Source organism: Chamaea fasciata, unplaced genomic scaffold (assembly GCF_029207755.1).
Source record: "Chamaea fasciata isolate MVZ Bird 193981 ecotype frontalis unplaced genomic scaffold, bChaFas1.0.hap1 SCAF_6, whole genome shotgun sequence".
Taxonomy (NCBI): domain Eukaryota; kingdom Metazoa; phylum Chordata; class Aves; order Passeriformes; family Sylviidae; genus Chamaea; species Chamaea fasciata.
This window is the reverse complement of record NW_027094091.1, coordinates 63273946-63294580: the sequence shown is the minus strand read 5'-3', so window position 1 is coordinate 63294580 and position 20635 is coordinate 63273946. Positions and strand designations below refer to the sequence as shown.

Here is a 20635-nt window from a genome sequence, read left to right as displayed (position 1 = left end):
CCTTCAGCTCCCTCCCCTCCATGCAGGCTTTGTGGTTAATGACATTCTAGATATGCATCTTTCAGTTCTGTGCCTTAATTAGTGATCATTTTTGCCATTATCAAGTCTGTTCTTTGTGAGTTTATGTGGGGGCCTTTGCCACCTATCATCAGTCAAATGCTCTGGGTCTGTTTTTGCTCACACTTGCATGGTGACAGTATTTAATGCAACCCTTAATAACTTCCTACCTGGTCTAAATAATTAATAGACCATCACATTTAAGAGTCTGCCTAAACACAGGGTTTTGTGCAAGTCTTTTTTGTGGGCAAAAATACAGCTCTCATCTGGAATAAAACACCCTGCATGTCAGTCATCACAAGAGGGCAAAATGCTTACCATTTATTAAACTGATCAGCCATTACATCAGAACTGCTGTTTTAGGACCATTTTGTGCTGAATATAGCAAGATTTGTGATGAAAGTACACAAAAGTCCCTGCATGTTTGATTTATTTCTGTGCATTTTCAATTTTCTACCTACCTCTTTCAACCTGACTTGCTGACACTCTTCTGGTCATAGTCACTGTTCTCAAAACATTTTGAAACCTGAAATGAGGCAGAATACACACCAGCTCATTTTCGATCTTCTCTTCCCTTGGTGATGTAATTAGGTTAAAAAAAATAGTAAATGGCTCTGTAACTTGTTTCTTTTTGAAAACAACTTGTCAGTTTATTCTTGTGTCTCTGTGTGACTGAGAAGGGAGAAGGAATATTTTGTTTGTTCTGCAACAAAAATCTTCCTTTTACTGGCATTGGAATTAGGTGTAGAAATAGTTCAAGAATAATGAAGAAAAATATTAAGAAAATGGGTTTTACATGGAAGAATTTCACAAAGAAATGTATGAATGCTTTAATTGCAAAGTAGAAGTATTTTAACAAAAGTTAAAGTGAAAGCTTTCTGAAGTAAAACATCTACTCACCACATGCTGAAACACAGAGAGAAACTCAAACTTGTAGTGAAGGAAGGATGGTTTGCACTCCGAAGGGTAATGAGGATGGACTTACCTACTTCATTTAGGTAGATGAAACTTTTATTTACTGAAGTGAGCATGGTATCAAGGCCTGAACATCTGTACTGTCAGGTGGAACTTAAAACTGCAGTTAAAAAAAATGAGCATATTTAGCAATGAAATAGAACCAAAGCATTGCAAACACCTATGAAGCATTAGAGCAGTGACAAATGTGTTGTTATATACCTTTAGAATGGGATTAATCTTGCACATAAATGGACCATATGGTGCAAAGTGAGAAGTACATGGGGGGGCCTTTTGCATATAGAAATTAGATACCTGTATTAATTTGTATTTTGTAGGCACACGTAATAGCCAAAATATCTTGATATAGAAATGCATATATTTCATTAAATGTATGCTTTAAATAATAATATTCTCACAGGAAAAGAAAGTAATAAATTCTGTTTCTGTGACTTGGATAGAAAGCATTATATGGTAAAATCTGCTGCTAAAATAAGCTTGTTAATGAACATGTGTACCAATTATGTAACTTCTGCACTCATTACAGTTTTGAAGATTTAGCCTTCAAAACAAAATGTGTTTGATTTTATGTGCATTAATAACCTTCCAAGTGACAGGTAAGCATAAATGTAAATGAAATTGAACATTTTTTTAACTTATATTTTTAGATCAAAAGCTACCAGGGATGATAAACATTTGCTCATCAAATGTAGCTTAGATGTCTCTGTGGTTTACACCAGTGAGTGAAAAATGTAAATTAACTGGTCTTGCAAGGAGTTAAAGGACACCAGACCGGGTCTTTTGGGGTTTAGATGATGGATCTGTCTCTTGGGAATAGTTTCAGGTTCTTAGGCAGCACATGGAGCTGGGTTTGTATCTCTCAGTAGACAGATCTTGGTTAGTCCATTACAATCACTAAACAGCTCTATGGACTGTATAAAAATGCTATTAAAAATAATAACGGAAAACTTCTTAGTGCAACTTCTTCTGAAGCTTAATGGCTTAAGGAAGGGTTTGGTTTTTTCTGTGTGTACTGGTCCTGAACAATTGCTTAACAATTTTCTTTCCATCCCAGTCCTACAGGCAGGACAGCCGAAAGGTGTATTTCTGTTTCTGGTACCTCTGTAAAGAAGGAAATGTGTTGTTCCCAAGGCAATAACCTGGCTTGTTTTGTTTTAATGTTTTAGATAATCAAATATCTGTGAAAGACATTCAATAAAGTCATTTGTGATCAGTCTTCCAGTCATAGAAAAGCACAGGGAAAGGTTTTTCTACAGAGCTTGAACTAGAAAATTCAATTTAGTTCCCATTCCTTTGTTGTTAGTGTTATCATCGTGTACGTTGTTTTGCACAGGGCTGGAAAAAACAGGGTTTGATATCCAGTTAGTGTTACCTGGGTGAGTGAGCAGCTATCGTTTGTAAAAGTTGGCTCAGTTAACAACAGAGGAAAGGCCTGTTCTTTATTTCTCACACCACAAAGCAATTAAAGCGTAAGTGCATCTTCTGATATTTGACCAAAAAATTATAATACTGTTATTATTGTGACCTCTGAACCCAAGTCCTATGCTGTAATGATTGGGTTAAAAGAAAATTATTCACAAATGAGTATTGGGGTTTGAAGCTGCAAATAGTACTATCTTTGCTGTTAATGGCCAGCATAGGAATTATTTCACTGTAATATTCAGAAGCTGCTAAAACTCAAATCCATTGAGATTCACAATTATCATTAATGGAATAGAATATTTGCAGGATGGTGGAAAACAACCGGGCTTTAATAAAATATTAATGGGCAGAAACCCGGGATTAAATATTCATCTTTGTGCCTTTGGAGGTTATATTCTATGGCTCCCCTACAGCCCATCAGTAAATAATGATCTAGTGGCAAAACCTCCTGGGACACAGTATAGCTTAGTACAGAATTGCTCTGTAAAGTTAAATCATAACATTTACATATTTTCTATTTTGTGGAGTAATTACATTGTTTACACGGAGAAAAAAAAAAAAAAAAAAAAAAAAAAAAAAAAAAAAAAAAAAAAAAAAGTTGAGGCAGTACTGATAGTCAACTAAACTGCATCAGTAGAGGTAAATTACCAAAGTTGAGCTGGAGGCATTTTCAGCATGTGATTCCATCAATACAAATGAGATCTGTCTGTACAGCTCCTTAGCACTCTGGGTGCTTGTGTCGTGGAACATCACTGGCCAGCCTCTCTATCAAAGGGAGCTCTGCAACTTGAAGTAGAAGAAGAGAAAGAGGCTTCTATGTGTGCCTTGTCCTGGTAATCATAATAGAAACATTATAGTATTGCTAATTGTGAATCTGAATTTCCCCTAAAAATAAAGATGCAGGAATTTCTCTGTCTTGAAGACCTGATGGAAAGTGTGCTGTTGAAATTGGTTGGTAATGTGAAGTCAGGGCTTGGATAGCTCTATTTCTTTTTATTTAAAAGGATCTTGATTTAAATTTTGTCTTTCATTTAATAAGAAAACATTCATAATGGCATTGCAGCATCTCATAAGAGTTGCACTTGAGCCAAACACTTTGAAACATGAAGAGAACATGGATAAGTAACAATTTAAATAAGGCTTTATTATAAACTGTGGCCTTTGGGAAAATGTAGGCAGCTGGACCACAGCTCATAACTTACTTTTCATCTGATTACTACTTACCTATTCTGTAAGGAATAAAAAATTACCTAAGTGAATGCAGAACCAAGACACTTCTTGGTGTCAAAGATTACAGGATTCATTTGTGTTTAAAATTCAAAGAGCATAGTGATATGGATGACTTTAGAAATTAAAGCAGTTTCTTATTCAGCCATAAGTATGGACTATAAAACGTGTGAAGTTATTTAATTTGAAGTGTAATTAAATTTCTGCCTTTTCAGATTCTTTTTCATGGGTAATATTATTTGTAGGTGTTTGCTAATGTGATGTGAAATAGGGAAGATTCCAGCTCCTCAAAACTAAAGATGCTGTATCTTTCCAAACCATAACAGCTCATGAAGACCCAAGTCCTCAAAGAAGCTTAAGGCATACATATGGTTTCCAGCAGGATTCTGGAACACTTGAGAAAAGAAAAGCGGGCAGATAGGCAAAAAAAAAAAAAAAGCTTCTCTTCTTTGACTTGCAAAACTTACTAAATCACCATTTCATTTTCTTGCATGAATTTCAATAGCATGTAAATTGTAAATGACAAGTATCTGAGGGAGATCTGAATGGATGGATGTCTGCTGTTTGTTTTGTTTGTATTCTGGCTTGGGATTTTATGAGAGTCGAGAAATCTTTTTGTTTGAAAATTGTAAGTCTCAAGAGGCTTAACAGAGTTGGAGCTTTATTATGCTAAATGGCTGCTTCTGTATTTCTGTGCTCTGCTTAATGATATTCAGGAAATATTCTTCTTTCCTAGGAAAATTCATTGAACATTCTCTTACGGGGTTTAGCTTATTTAACAAGTTAAGTAAGATCTCCCTTATTTGTGTACATTCAAGAAAAAAATCAATACGAGGAGACAACACCAGGTTTTGCATTTTAATATTTGCTGGACGTGACTGGCACTGACTTTGTGTTAAGCCCTTTTGCCTTTTCATAGCCAGCTGTTTTCCTTGCTGGAGCCTCATGTACTACTGAGCTTTTTAGGTTCTGCTCTGTCTTATGCAGTGGAGACACGTCCCTGTCACACAGGCCGTTCTAACAAGATCTGATAGCTCTGAGGTGGTTCTGTGCTAAACCTGGGTACTGCCATGGGTAGTACATGATGAAGACATCCAGATCTCTGGATGACTGAGACAGAGTTTCTTGCTTAATGGGTGGCTGATGGTGATGGCAGCTATAGCAATTAGAGAAATTTTGCATGTGAGTGAGGAAACTGAAAATTGGGAGGTATACATCTTCACAACTTATTTATGCAGTAAGAATTTTCTTTTTTTTTTTTTTTTTATTTTATGAGTATAAGCAGATGTTGCGACTTTATAGGCTGTGTTGTATATCTGCATAATACAAATGTGACTGTAAAGATATTTTTTATTTCTGAGTAGTAAATAGTATCACTGCACCTATACACGGTATATGAGGATTTGTAGTCAAAGTATTCTCACTGCTTGCAAGGAAGTACATAAAACAAATGATTTTATTGATTTTCATAATACTTGAAATAAGTATGAAAGGAGTATAAACATGATGTGTATATAAATATGTATAGATCTATGTATGTCACTTGATTGATTAGGTTCTACACCTGTGCATATGGAGGAAATAAACACTAAAGCCATAGCTCTACAGAACCGTTGCAAATGTGAAACCAAATTTATTTAACTGGTCAGACTCTGAGGCTGTTGGAGCAAGAGGAGGTTAATGAAGTTGCAGTGCTGACTTATACACAGTTCAATACCATCTGACTTGGTTAATGGAGGAAATGTGTGCTATAATTCATACCTAAAGGTAAAGGTACTGCTAGCAGATGTGCCTGGAACTTTTGTTTCTGCATTGTCAGTCTGAAATGTTTGTACAAAATCTTTGTAATGGTTTCATTTCTTTCCAGGTAACTGCCTTGGTTTTTGTTTGCTGCTGGTTTTGCTCTTGCTACAGTGTGAGGTTACAGTCAGGAAAATGAATTGCTAGGTTAAGTAACTGTGAAACATAAATACTTTGAGTTTTCAACTGCTTTTTTCCTTTATATCCTTATTTGTGCCCTTGATGTGTGTATAATTATGACTTCACAGGACAGCAGAATAGACTTACTCTGGCTGCTCAGAAAACTGTATCTGTGCTGCTTACACAGCTTTGTTTTTTTCCAAATCTCTTGATAAAAATGCAATTGTGGTTACTTTGCCTGGTATTGAGAAGATCATCCCTGAAGAACTTGCTAGCCAGGTTTTAGGAAGTGGCAATATTGTGTTGCGGTTGACCAAGAGTTATACAAACAAATATGTAGCAAGTAAATTGTCAAAAGACTTTTGTTTTTCTCTTTATGAAACACTAATCAGCATCTGGAATATCAATTTGTTTGATGGATTTTGAATTATTTTCTCCAAAATGTAAGATCGTCTGGGCTGATATATTTGTTGGTTTTTTTCCATAGTTATTTATCAATCTTGCTATCAGTTGAATTCTGACAAGCCTAAAGTTTTGTGTAGGTGAAAAAGTCCACAGGACATCACTGGCCCCATGTAAACATCTATTCACCTGTTGTGAAAATTGTCTTTTTTAAGCAATTAGAATTGTTTGGTATTTTTAGAGCACTCTAGTGAGAGTGCTCAAAAAAAAAAAAAAAAAACCCAAACAAGCACATGTTCACCATGGTTTTTAAATTATATTAGCTACATAAGTTCATCAATTTCTCAGACAAAGCAAATTAATCCATTAACACAACAGGTATATTTTATTTTTTTAATTATTTATTTAGGAATTGACATTGCATTTCCACTTTGCTCTTTCATTGAGTGAAGGAGCCAACATATCCAATATCTGAAATATGCATATTTCCTTTTTTTTTTTCCCCTTCATTGTACACCATTTTAATTCTAGCAGTGTAAAGACTTTAAGTATGCAGTTTTTAAATGGCTGTAATTTTCATTTGCTACCCAGCAGAATAACCTTATCTACAGCTTTATTGCTGTTAGTTTCAATCCAATTAATCTTCATCAATGTTGCCATCCTTCACATCATCCTCTGGAAAACTTAAAAGGAAAATAGCTTAATTAGGAACAGCAATGGCATTTCACTTTCAGAAAGCTGGAATGTTCAACACACTGCATTGAAACAACATTGTCCCATTAGAATAATTTACATGTCAGAGACCAAATAAATATGCATTCAATGGAAGGGATTTGTGTAACCAGAGCAAGGTTTTTTTGTGCTCAGGAATTTAAAAAATTTCATTAGAAAAAATTAATATTCTTCTACTTTTACATGAGGAAGTCAACATCTTGTGGCATGAACTGTAGGAGTGATAGAAATTTAAAAATAGAATGAAATATGCGCTCGATGTTTATACTCTCATATTTCCATTTTTGTACTTCTTATTGTGTTCTTACTTCTATCAATAACTGTTACTTGGCTTTTTTAATTGGACGATGAAACATTTAATGGTGATCTTGATTCTGACCTGTGTGATTGTGAATACTTTCCCTCATTGGCACTTTACTCAAAGTTGGAAAAGACAATATGTTTTTTAATGCTTAAGGAACATATAAGTTGTTTACAATAGGGAATGCATATTGCAATTAATTCAATTAGCAAAGAATAAATGCAAATATTCTCAGAAGCAGGTTTATGCAGAGATATTAGATGAGTGTTCTGAAGGATAATATGTGAAAATGGCAAGTGATTAGTGAGCTTGACATTATATTTGATAAAACTGAGTATTCTGGAGATGCTCACTGCCCTAAAACTCATCCAAAAGAACAATAGAGGTTAACCAAAAAGTCTGTTTTCTTGTTCAGATTTGTCCAGATGACTGCCAAGAAGTCTTCTGACCAGAAAGTGACTCTAAAATTCTTCATAATCTGATTTGTTAAACTCTGGAATCCTTTTATCAAAAGCAAAAAGATTATGGACTGTCTCTTCCAATTGTCTCTCTGTTCCCAGTAGTACTTTCTGTATCATATATGTGTTTAAAAATGCACTGTTAATGCCAATAAGACCTGAGGAAGGTGTGTTGTAAATTGTAAATCTTTATGATCTAAATTATTCCAGCTACTGGATTGATGATGGTTTTGGAGCTTGACATCAAGGGGTCTGTCAGCCCCGTCATTTCTCCTTTACAGAGAGAGAAGGACTATCACCTTTCCAAACATGACCATCTGAGAATGAAGCCTGTTTCCTCATTTTATCCCTGGCTGCCACAAGCCGGATTGATTAATAATTGGTCTAATGACGAGTTATGAAACATCCAGTCTGAAAATTAGAATCGCACAGGTAAGGTTCTTTTCCTGCGTAGTACTTTAGTTGCATATTTTGAGGAGGACATAAAATTTATCATTTCAATCTGACCTAGTGAAAGATGTCCCTGCCCATGGCAGGGCATGGGAAATAGATGATCTTTAAGGTCCCTTCTAACCCAAGCCAAGAATGGCTTGGATTGGAAGGGACCTTAAAGATCATCTACTGTATTTTATTTTTCATATTGTTATTCAACATGGAGGGACAAGAAGAGAAGTTTTCAGGGAATTCTGTTTTCTAAGAGAAGAAGAATTGTGGTGATCACTGATGTGCCTTGGCTGGTTGCAGGTGTCAGAGTCAGAGAAGGAATGCAGCAGTGATACAGAAACACACCAGGAACTGGTCCCAGCTTGGTAGTGATTCCAACAATAACTGGTACGAGCAGTGTGATAGAAAACACCTCTTTCTTTTGTTACCACTTGCAGCTTCTGAAGTATTTTCTTTGTTGAACAACACCCATTATCTGAGATTACTCCTGCTACTTTCAGCACTTTTATGCTGCAAACTGCGCTGCAAGTAAAGGTCAAATATAATTAGCTGGGGAAAGTTGCTGTTTGTTTTCATCGTTGCCAGAGCTTTTTTAAACTTGTAATTATGAACAGAGAATATGTCATGCTACGCAATGTTTCACCAGTGAAAATTTGATACATAGTGGAAACAATCTTTTACTCTGTAGTAACAAATTTAGTTTCTTAGGCTCTGTTAAAGTTTCATTCATAACTAGCCCAGAAATAAACTGACTTCGCAATGAGACGAAAGAAAACTTAAGCTAAATTTAAAGCCCAAAAAAACAATGTTAAAGCAATTGTACCTTTAAACTTTACAAGGGAAAGGAGCTCGAAAATGTGCAGAAAGCTTGAGAGAGAGGGGAAGTGCACTGTGTCATGACTAATGATACAGAAGCCTTCAAATGCCAAGAACTGCCAGGAATGGAAAAAGAACTGTCGGGATTGTATGCTTATTTAATCTTCCTTCTCCATCGTCTCCACCTGGAGGTCTTGGATACTTTTCCTTCTTCATATTTTTCTGCTGTATGGCTATTTTATAGGCAGCAGGAGTCCAAGAGACCACCAATCCATATGTCACCATCACTTTTCAAATTACCTCTCTGGTCCATGTTCAGCTCACCAGCAAGTACAAATGTTTAGTTCTTGAATCTAATGAAAACAGGGGAATTACAGCAATAAAATCAGCTAGGGAAAGGTAATAAATAAGTTTCCCATTTCTATTGCTTATTTCACTCATGATGGTTAGCAGCAGTTGTGTGCATTTCATAATACACTCTGAAGAAATGGTATGTGTAAACAAAATTTGCTAGCAATGTGCATCTATAATTAAGATTATAGGATTCGAAATAAGCAGCCTGGATTTTAATCTATGTTTGAATAGAGATCTGTGAGCATTCAGTATGGATGTAATAACTTGACAGCTTAATGTGCACAATTCAAATTCCTATTTGCAACTTCAAATACAATTTTGGTGATGGTTTTGGGTTGGGAGGGGTTGTGTGGTTTGCTTTTTTTTATTTTTGGAAATGTGGTGCAAAGTATCAGAAAAAAAACCACATGAAATGGCTACAACAAAGATAGGGATGTGTGTTAGGACATTGTGAGTATTTGTAGTTTAGGATAGAACCTGGAAGTGCTGAAATGTAAAAACAATAATCTCTTTTACCTAACCTCACGGAAGGCAAACCCTAAAGAAACTAACTTCTCAAACTCTGAAAACTACTCAGTTTCAGCTGAAATTGAGCAAAGAGTTTTATATTTTATTGACAATTGGAACATGGGGAAAAAAAAAAAAAAGCAATTCCATCTTGAACTTATATTTAAATTTTAAAAAACCATGCAAACATTTTCCTCGTTAAGTATGTTAAATGTGGGAGGTTTTTCCAAACAAGAATGCATTATTTTTAAAAAATAATGGAACTCTCTTTGACTTCTTTTAATGTTTTTATTTAAGTGCAAGCCAAATTTTTCAAAGTTTTTATCATTTCATTGCCACCAGTTAGTGCTGCATCCATGACAGTTGTTCCAGAATTGTTAAAGTGGTGAAGGTGAAATGTAATTAACAGTATGTATCACATAAATGTTTCAATCAATTTAAATTAGTCACTAGGTGGCCATGTATCACAGATGGAAGTGTATTATTTAACAAGAAGGAAATCCTTATTAATAATGCATTTCTTATTCTAATAATGGATTAATGGGCATTGAGTGGAATTTCTGCATTGTCTGACATGGTTTTAGTAATTTTAATCTGAAAACATGAAACTTATTCTTTGCCATCTAAGTGTCTGTAACACTTACTCAAAAATAGAGTAGGTATTGGGATCAAAGGGAAGGCTTTCTTGAACAAAGATAGAAATTTAGATTTATTTAGAATGCAGCATTCCAGTGTGTGTGCATATATTTGAATCCACATCTGTAAGACAGATACTGTCAGTCCTCATTCTCAGGTTCCTGCACACTTTGTTCAGCATGAGGCTTGAGAAGGCAAGTGAGGGGATGTTGAATTATTTTAATAGAAAGCACTCTTTTTTTTTTTTTTTTCCATTTTTCCTCATGAGGTCCTTCATAAGGATAGGTTCATTCCCAGAGGAGTTTTTACTTGTGCTGCTTGTCCTTTTAAGGCTGTTAAATGAGTTAATGTTTGCCTCATTTGTTTCACTGGTCATATTTATTCAAGAGAAATCCTTCACCATGTGCAGGATGATAAATGTACTCTCCCTCTGTAAAATATTTAGTCAATGATCTTTCAGCTAAAAAATTAATAGTCAGGTATCATTCAGGAAATGACCAGCTAAATTCTCATACCTTTAGCAAGCTAGATGCTCTTACATTTTGCCAATTTTCAGGGAGTCATTATTTTTCTTACTTTAAAAAAAAAAAAAAAAAAAAAAAAAAAAAGGCACAGCATGGGCTTCTCATTTGTAAATGTTATTTTCAATCTGCCAGCCTCTGCATGTTTAGAACATTCTGAAAAGGAAATGTATCATTTTTGGATGCAATTAAATGTATATTTAGGGCTGGATAGATCAGATGGAATTCTTACAGATATTAGAATTGAACCCCCTCCCCCCCCCCCCCCCCCCCCCATGTTTTCTTTGCTACAAACATGCAAAAATAAATAGAGTTTGGTTAAAATAAATCATGTCAAAACTTTGTTGCCTAAGGAAAATTGCCAAGTTCTTCTGTCTTAGAATAGCAAAAATAGGAAAGATGCACTCAGCTCTTTGCCCAGGTTTATTGTATATTTCATCATTTTGATTTTAAAGCAGCTGTCTTCTTTTAAAATTTATACAAAGTAAATAGAAAAAGTAAACGTTTCTTTGAATGTATTTACATTAGCCTATCAAAGAAAGTAAATAGAATTAGCTTGAACAATTTACATGATATTACAGGGAATGAAAAACAAAAGCTAACAATTTCCAGCCATGCTAGGCTTTCTTGTTTTGGTTAAATATTCCAGAAAATGCCTTCAATCAAAAAGTTTCACATTCCACATAGACAAAGGTTACCTTTTTAAGCATAGCTAAACAGTTTGACATATTTGAAAAATTGAGTCCTAGGTCCTAAAGGTTATATGTCATAGGAGAAAGAGAAAATACGCTCTGTCTATGCCAGACTGGCAAATAAAGATGATAAATCTGAACTTGGAAACAGGGCACTCAGATTCATAGTCCCCAGCTTCATCACACTCAGTTGTGGTTTAGTCTGGCCTTTACTGTCATATGAGTGTATACAACAGGGAAGTGGTGGTCAGTAGGTCATTGCCCAGGGTGAAGAAAAGGGTGGAGAAGGAAACCAGGGGGATAGAATAGATTTTGAATGGTCACCATGTGACCATTCAATCCTTCCAGCAATTAATTGATTTGGCATTGGGGAATTTTCTTTGGCTCTGTGTTTTTTTGGTGTTTTTTTTTTGTTGTTGTTTTCTTTGTTTTTGTTTTCAAAGGCATGGTAACTAGGTTAAAGCATGCCTTGACCCTCTCCTTTCCTACAGTAGTTAAAATAATCAAATTTGAGGCAGAACTGAACAGCTGGTAAGAAGAGTAGTCAAGGAGACTTGTTGTTATGATTAAAACAATTCCATTCACTAAATCTTTGCGATAAAGGTGTATCTGGACAGCTGGGCATTTCTTATGCTGTAGGTAAACCTATTATTTTCTCCTAAATAATTTTGCTGGGCTACTGTAAACATACAAAATCTGGAAGAGCTTTGAGAGAGACAAGAAGGAACAGTGAGGTTTTTCTTCTTGAGTACTGTGTGTCACAGTTGTAGTGTGCACCTTTGGTGTGAGAGAAATGACTTGGGCTCTGTGCTAACATGGTTTAACATCTTTTACTTGGGCAAATGATTACTAATGTTATAGTGACAGGTAGACATAGTGATGCTTGTAAACAGGCCTAGCATTTGACTGTAAGCTAATTGAGCATTTAATATTGTGTTTTAGATTTATTCCCTTTTGAACAACACGTAGTTCTGTCTTTGTTAACATCAGCAAGTTAGCATCTAATGTCTTTTTTCTAATTTTCAAGTAAAACAGCTAATATTTGTAGGCATATAAGAGAAACCTCCAATATCTTGGTCTTCAAAAACTGAACATTCTAATGACAGAAAATACAAGTGAAGGGGACAGGGACTGGCAGTTTATGGTGGTCTCTGCAGTGCAGAAAGCTCTTCCTACCCTGCTGAATCTCACCCCAAAAAAATGGCAAGAATTTTCTTTCTCTCTGCTGTATCCATAAGGGAAAGGAGTCTCTGCAAAAAGGACAGGTGAGAGTTTTGGATGAACCAAATTTGCCAGTCCATGCAATTACTAGTGCTAAACACTGGCAGAGGACTGGTTATGTCCTCTGAGCTCCCCCTTAATGTGGAGTTTCAGCCATCCTCCCCAGCACTGGGCTTTGGTAGAAGACCAGAAACTTCCACTACAAAGCATCACCCTCTGAACCATCTGCTCAGATGCTGCAGAGTGCTTCCCTCATCACCCACTGAGGTTCCATGGCAGCATATTCTTTGTAGTGGACACAATATTCAAATATTCAGGTTTTTACTTAGATACTTCAGCACTGTAGTAGAAAAATAAGTGGAATGAGAAATGCTCTAGACTTGGATGAAAATGTAGAATTCTGTGAATTTCAGGTACAATACCAGGCGAGAAATGCTTGCACAGTAACCCACTGGTAAATGATAGTTTTATTTGTGGTTCCCTAGTATGCAAAATCTTAAATTTTATTGTTTATCATATATGCATGCTGTGCTATATATGTATTATATATGTATACTGTTATTCAGAATCAAGAGGATAAAATGTACTTAATGGCAAGGTAATAAGTGTACTGTACATCCATAAAACAGTTTGTAATTTATGGGGATAAAAACATTAATGTTTTTACCATTCAGAAAATATCAGTTGGATTTTTTTTTTTTTGTAACTTCAGGTACTTACATGCTCTGTATGTGTATTTTCATTGTTAAACTAACTCATAATCTCTCTTTAGTCTCTAAACAGTCTGAGGAATAATTACAGCTTGTTATAGCTCTTTAAAGTGAGGACAGGCACAGGGATGCGTAAGGACAAAAAGATGTGTGAGCATCAGCTCTGAAGCCTGTACTTTTAAACTCTGGACAAAGAAAGCAATTTAGTTTTGAGTGGTCTCAGTTATTTCCATAAGAAAGAATATGCTGCCTTTAAAGTGAATTGTAAAAGATCAGTAGCTGTTCTCTTTTGTCCTATTTGTAGCATACAGATTGGATGCTAACACAGACCTTCCTCACCATCAGCCCCGAGCGTATTCCAAGAGCTTTAGATGATGCAGGGCAGCCATTACTGGTACACTCAGCTCTTCCATTGAGGCTTTTAAAATGAAATTATCCACCCTAAGGATCTGGTCCATATATTTGTTCTCTATAAAACAGTGTGAAAAGTTTGAAGATGTGAAGGGACAAACGTTATTAGGTAAATCACTGCAAAAATTACTGTGTTTACTGGATATCCTGGTTTAATTTTACATCTGCCTTTTTTTTTTTTTACTAAGTCAATGCAGTGTTTGCCCAAGAGAAATAGTTTTTGCTAAAGGAAATGTGGATAAGTTTATATAAACCACATAGCATAAGAAGCTGTTAATATTCAAGGATTATTAGTACAAATCCCTTTATAAAGCAGCCTTACTTTAGCTTTTGAGTGATATTGCAACATTGTTTTTCAATGAGACTGTCCTTGAGAATCAACAAACTCCATTTCACTAAGAGGGTTAATTAAGGTCAAGTTTATAATGATGTAGGAAGAAGCACAGACTGAAGGAGCCATATATCAGATCGAGATTTCAAGGTCTCTGCAATGCATTAAAAACTTTGAGGCTGTCTATTGTGGACAACATAACATGTTCTGCTGCAAAAAAAAAAAAAAAAAAATCCTGGAACAAACCTAAAAAAAGAGATTCAGTTCCTTTCCCTGAAGGTTTGCTTGACAGTGCTTTTCCAGCAGAAATCTCCTGCTAGTCAACTTTGCTCCTGAGGGAATGTAGCAGGTCAGGGAGCAGAGTGCTGATCAGCCAGGTTTCCTGGGTTTGTCCAGGATGGGGGAAGTTCATCTTCTCTGCATGGCTGTGGCTGCAGCAGGGAACTGAGTTACGTTCTGCATCTCCTGGGCGAGCTGTTCTGTCTGTAGTGCTGTGTACGTGGTGTTTCTCTGCTCTCCTGTGTGAACAGGAATATCGAGGGGTCAGCCACCCCTTCTTCCTCTGCAGAAAGGGAACGAGCAGGGCTGGAGCTGCTGCTGAAGAGGCAGAGGTGCTGTCCTGGTGGCAGAGCAGGAGTCTGTGTGCCCCTGGTGATGGATAACAAGCCACATGTCAATGAGCCAGCTCTGGCCCGGCTTTGGTTCTTGAAACACATGAAGAAAACCAAGGTGGGGAAAGTTGAAATGCTGTGAAACTGTGGAAAGAGAAGGGGATATATTAAACCCAAAGGGAGAGGGAAACAAAGGAAAGGTTGGGTGTGGCTGTCCTGTTTAAGTATGTATATTTTCCCCTACTACAATGAAGTATAGGGCATTTTTGGAGTTTTTACCTTCAAATAAAATCCTCACCAGTGATCAACATAACTCTCCAGCACAGCTTCCATTGCCTCATCTGTACAGTCACTTGTGCAGAAGGGAGGACTCACCAAATACTTCTCCTATATTTTCAGAGAAGTGTTGAAAATTTAAATTCAGCAGAAATCATCAGACTCCATCTCTTCAATTTCTGGTAATTTATATTGTGGTATTTTTGTCATTTTTACAGATCTGCAGTAATAAGGATCAAAACATTGAAACTTCTAAATCCAAGCAAATAAGTTTCATGAAAAAATATAGCTGTCAAGGACAACTGGAGGAGTACTACTGCTGAGTGGTTTAGCTTTATTAAGCAACTGGAGCTCTCTCCCTCAAAAAAATAGCATTTATAAGAAGTTCAGGCTATGGCAGCAGCTGTAAGGCAAGATGTTTAATTTCTCTTCAGGGGCACATTTATCTGCGGTTAACTTTTTTTTTTTCATAGAGTAAAGGTAGCTTTTCAGATTCTTTTCAGTTGTCTTTATGATACGACTTAGTATTTTACAGAGGTAAGATATGTTGTACAATTTCTTTCTTCTTTGTCCCCCACAAGCAGATTAAGCTACTCAAAACTTTATCACATCAGGAACAAGACTTTCATTGTTCATATAAATAATCATGTGAAACATTACACAGATTAATGATACAAATGTTTCTTTGGAACAAAAAGAAGAAAATGCAAGTGTAGGAATTGGTTTTTTACCAGGCGTGGAACAAACAGGAGCCTGAGATTTCGCTTGCTTTTTCTTTCCACACTCCTATTCTTCATTCAGTTTTTGAATGTTTGAATAGTAAACAAAACAATTGTGTCTAATCAAAATCCACAGGATGTATCTCTCTGTCATTAAGGCAGCAGACTCTCAGGAGACAAATACTTGGCACCAAATTTCTCAGTTTCTATTCTGTGCTGTATAAATATAAGAATATTGGACTCAGACCTGTTTTCTCTTTCCTTTTCTGCCTGTTCGTTTTGCAGTATGAAATCACAGTATCTTGAGCCACTCCCTGGCTCATGCTCACTTTACATTTTAATTCAGAATCATAATCCTAGCTCATTCTTTTTCAGTATTTTATTGATTCCCTCTCTCATTCCTTCACAGCACGGTCCCCTCTTGAATCCTGACCTTTCCCTGCACCAAATCTCTTGAACCTGTCCAGTTCCTGCTCCTGTCTGTGTGTAAGCTTGGCTGCTTCCAGCTCGCTCCTGTGCGCCTGGCAGACAGCGAGAAGGGAAGGAAAGAAGAAAAAAAAAGGATCTTCCCTTGCAGCTCCAGTGCTTTGTGCCACAGTGGCATCTAGCTGCCGCAGCCACGGATAGAATTCGGCACAGCCCCGCTCGTGAGTAGGTCACTGCAGATGGGCTCCTCAGAGAGATCATCTGCCAAAACGCTGAGCGTATGGAAAGTGTGATCAAAGCCTTAGCCTGCCCTTATCCTTTGCTTTTTCCCCTATCCAGCAAAAGAAGAGTCCTTGTAAGTGAGAGACAATCCCAAGTTTCAGGTAGGAGCTTCTCCGCTAGAAATGGTAAAGCATTTAAAGGTGCTGGATACAAGATTGTTTGTGTATTTCAAACAGTATTTCACCCTCCTTTACTCTTGGAAATAGTTTATGAGCATTTTCCTAAAGCATTCCAAAACATTTAAAAAGTAATCAGCACCCAGTAAATTCTCCCAAGTAAATATTGACGACTGAGTGGAACGAGCCCTTCATATAAAAATTAGAAAATGTTTGAGCAACTAGTAGAAGAATTTAAAATTATTTTATTTTCTAATAATAAAGAGGGCTGATGAGGATTTCCTTGGGATGTTTCCTGTTGAACATATACTTTGTTCACAATTATTTTATTCTGAATCTTTACAGCTAAATCTTCACCAAAATTATGTGGGTTTTTGTATCCAGACTTAAGCAACATAACAAACCAAGACAATAAAAGCAAAGCATCATTTCCAGAGGTTCAAATTTGCATGGGTTCTTAGCATCCCAAGCTGTTGCTGGAGAAAAGAAGTCCATTAAGATCATTCAGGCTTTTTGTCTCCATAAAGCTGCATGCTCCAGGTGTATAACAGTTTGCAGTGGCAATTTTTGCTGAGCCTTCAGTTTTCTGGTAATTTTAAGTTAAGGTTTACAAATTTACAAATTTTCTAATGGTTTTCCTTTTCACTCTGTAAAACGATTCAAAAATTGTTACCAGTATGAGTGGAAAATGTTGTGCAATACATGTACTGGTGGAAGCATTTTAAACTTAAAACAATGTTTAGGGTTGTGGTGGGTTTGGTGCTTTTTTTGTTTGTTTGTTTGTTTTTTTGTTTTTACTTTGTTGTGGTTTGTTTGGTTTTGTTGTTTGAGTTTTTTGTGAGTTTTTTTGTTGCTGTTGTTGTTTGGGTTTTCTGGGGTTTTTTTGGTGTTTTTCTATGTGTCAGATAGATAAGAATTAAAACTTCATGAATGATCTGTAAGGGGAAAAAATTATTACCCCATTATTCCCAGGCAGACTCCCCTGGCATTTGTCATGGTGGAGCACCCTTGGAGCATTATCCTGCCCACCAAAACCAACTGCAGGGAGCCCGCTGAACACAGCACACAGGGTAACAGGGCTTTCTTATTCATTCTCTGGTGGATTCTGGAACATTTAGTAGTTTCTAATAGTAATAACTTCAGCCAATTTATTAAAAAAATAAAAAAAGAAAAAGTTATGTTCATTTTTAATGCAGTGACAATTTTGTGACATCTACTTGACAAGCTCCTTTGATCATGAACTGAAGCTGGGACTGAGGAAACCACAGAACACATTTCTGTACCATGCTGCATCCACAGAGACAGGGGGACTGACACTGTACCTTGTCAGAACAATCCTTTGGTATTCTTAACACACGATATTTATGTATTTCTAATTTGTTTTGAGAGAGTTTAGTTTTAATTAAAATTTAAAGATTATGAAATCAATGATTTAGTTTCAGGGCTCTGGAGCAGAATGAGAGTTTTTTAATAAGTTTTTACATTTTTTATTGGAGGAAATTAAAGTTACTGTGTGCCATGAACCAAGGCTGGTTTTTTTTTTTTTTTTTTTTTTTTTTATAATAATGAAGTGGCTAAATTAAGCCAACACACAGCTCAGGTTCTGTGCCAAGGGAAGAAGCTCTGTCTCTTCACTGTACTAACCTGACCGTGACCTATCATGTGGTGGAAGTAAGTCTGTAGGAAACAGAAGGGAAGGCTGATTTACAGCCTTGCTGTGTATATAATTTAGGTGCTATTTTTTTCTTCTTCTCTGTGAGCCTCTCTCTCTTTGCTTTTGTTTCTTTGCACAGATAAAGATGTGTGACAATTAAGTCCCACTGATGTATCCAGGTGAGTTATGGCTCAGGGGCAGCAGGTTGGAAAAGACTGAGGGAGTAATGGAAACCATCAAGGCTCCCTCTCTTCGAGGCTGAAGTTTTCTATTACTTTTCACAGGTGCACTGAATAAAGTACATCCTTCTGCATTCATCCCATCCTACCACTACGATATGGGTTTTATACAACCATTGAGCAACCGTATTTTTAAAATTAATTTCTATTTGCTGTTTGTTATTAGCCCAAAGTTAAAGAAAATAAATCATAGTGTTGTAGTAGGAAGTGTCACCTGGAGAATTAAAACTTCATTTTCATATACAGGCTGCTTGGAGATATGGCTGTGGACTTTGTGAAGTATCCAGCATTAAGCCATCTCATGGTGGCAGAAAGATATGAATTTATATCCTGTGTCTGTGTTTGCAAGGCAAGGAGAATTCTGCAAATCATATGTGAGTAGTCAGACTTGCTGAAAAATGATAAAAAAGAATTCCCTCCTAGCATCATTACCTTTAAAGGATGGAAGTTTTTTTCCTTAGTATTTTAATTTCATAAGGAGGAGTTTCTTCTAGAAATCATTTTTGTGGCTGCCCGTCCCATAACTCTGGTTAATATATGTGTAGGAGCGAGGGGTAAGGTATGAGCATGGCAGGAGGAGGATGCAGGGACGCAGAGAAAAATGGAAATAATTCTGTCTTCTATCAAAAATATGTGTTGGCTCCAGATATCAGTTTCATTTGAAAATTACACTTAATGAAGACAAGAAAAAAAGAGGCAGAAGCTTTAAACTTCTTTAGAGATATTAATCAAGGGAAAATATTGAAATAGAGAGCAGGGGGCAGATCCTCTGAATGATATTGAAGCAAACTTGAACAAGCAGAGTCAAAGAATAACAGGTGTAGATTTGATACCCAACACTTGATCTATCATTTCTTTTGCTAGGTTCTTTTGTTTGTGTTTTGGGATGGCTAATACCTATATAATATCTACATAAAGATCTTTATGGGCCAGGCTGAAATATGAATGAATAGAGCTATGTTAGGACTGACAAGTTAGTTTTTAAATGATTAGCAGAAAGATTGGGGGCGGGGATCTCCTTTATTCCAAAATAGTGGAATTAGAGGAGAAACAGAAGTGGAAGGAAAATTAAGAATTACTTTATGATGAAGAGGCAGGCTAATACATAGGAGGGAAGTCAAGAGAGAAAATCACTGCAAAAATAACAAGCTTTCAGATTAAAGCTTTGATTTACATATTTGAATATGGCAGAAAAAAATCTCACAAGAACTGAGGAACACACAGTGTCTGAAGATATTGACTGTACTCAGAGTGGTTTTTGATAGAATTTTATCTTTAAAAATATACTAAAGGAATTACTGTTTTTTATGGGTTGCTGGGGAAGCATTATCTGAAATTAGGAAACCAATCATGTTTGCTTTTTCCCTGCTGTTATGAAACCTTCTGTTTCCCATCATTCCTTATTTTCAGATTATCAGCCTTTTGAATTTCTCTTGTGGTTTATTACTAGCAAGTTATTAGGTTCAAGATGAGAAGGTGTGCTGCCTTTACAGAAGGTTTTTAGCTTAAGATCGTAACTTGTTTGTCTTGTAGAAAAGCCTTGTTCTAAATGACAAGGATTTGATGAATGGTCTAAATAAAAAAAAAAAAAAAAAAAAAGTCAACAGTGAAACGGGAATGGGAAAAAATTCCTGGGTGGAATCTTCTTGTCAGTGTACTGAGAGTTTCGTTCAGGGCTGTAGAAATTTTGAGATGAATAATGTGGGTCCTCTGTTCTGAGGTCAAAAAGTTCTTTTAAGTCCCGAGCAAACACTGATAAAGTAGTAGATAAATATGTTGTCAGTTTCTCCATTAGTAAGCACCTTTCTAGATTGTTGCATGCGAAAAAGTATGCATCCTCTTAGATGCAAAGCTGGATATTGTATTTAAGGAATTAAAACCCTGAAATCTTTCATCATATTCAAACCTGGGGATAGGTTGTTACTAATCACAGCCATAAAGCAGCACACAAGCAATGCATCCAGGTGCTGGCCCCTGCAGTTTTGGCATGGATTAAAAAAACTCCCCCAGGATCTCATATGTAAACCTCTTAGAAAAGTTAATAGTTTAAGCTGTTTGGTATTTAAACTTTGTTCTTTCTTCTTCTACCAATATAGGGCAAGCTCATTACCAACAAAACCAATCAGACAAGGTGCTAATGAGGTTTCAAGGGCAGCTGGTAGATGTATTCAGAGA

The 20635-nt window shown here is 36.3% G+C and overlaps 1 long non-coding RNA gene across 1 annotated transcript in view; it reads left to right on the top strand.

Annotated features, from left to right (window-relative positions):
* Positions 1 to 20635, top strand: part of LOC136291490 (uncharacterized) — a 66611-nt gene that overhangs the window by 33968 nt on the left and 12008 nt on the right. The window lies entirely within an intron of this gene.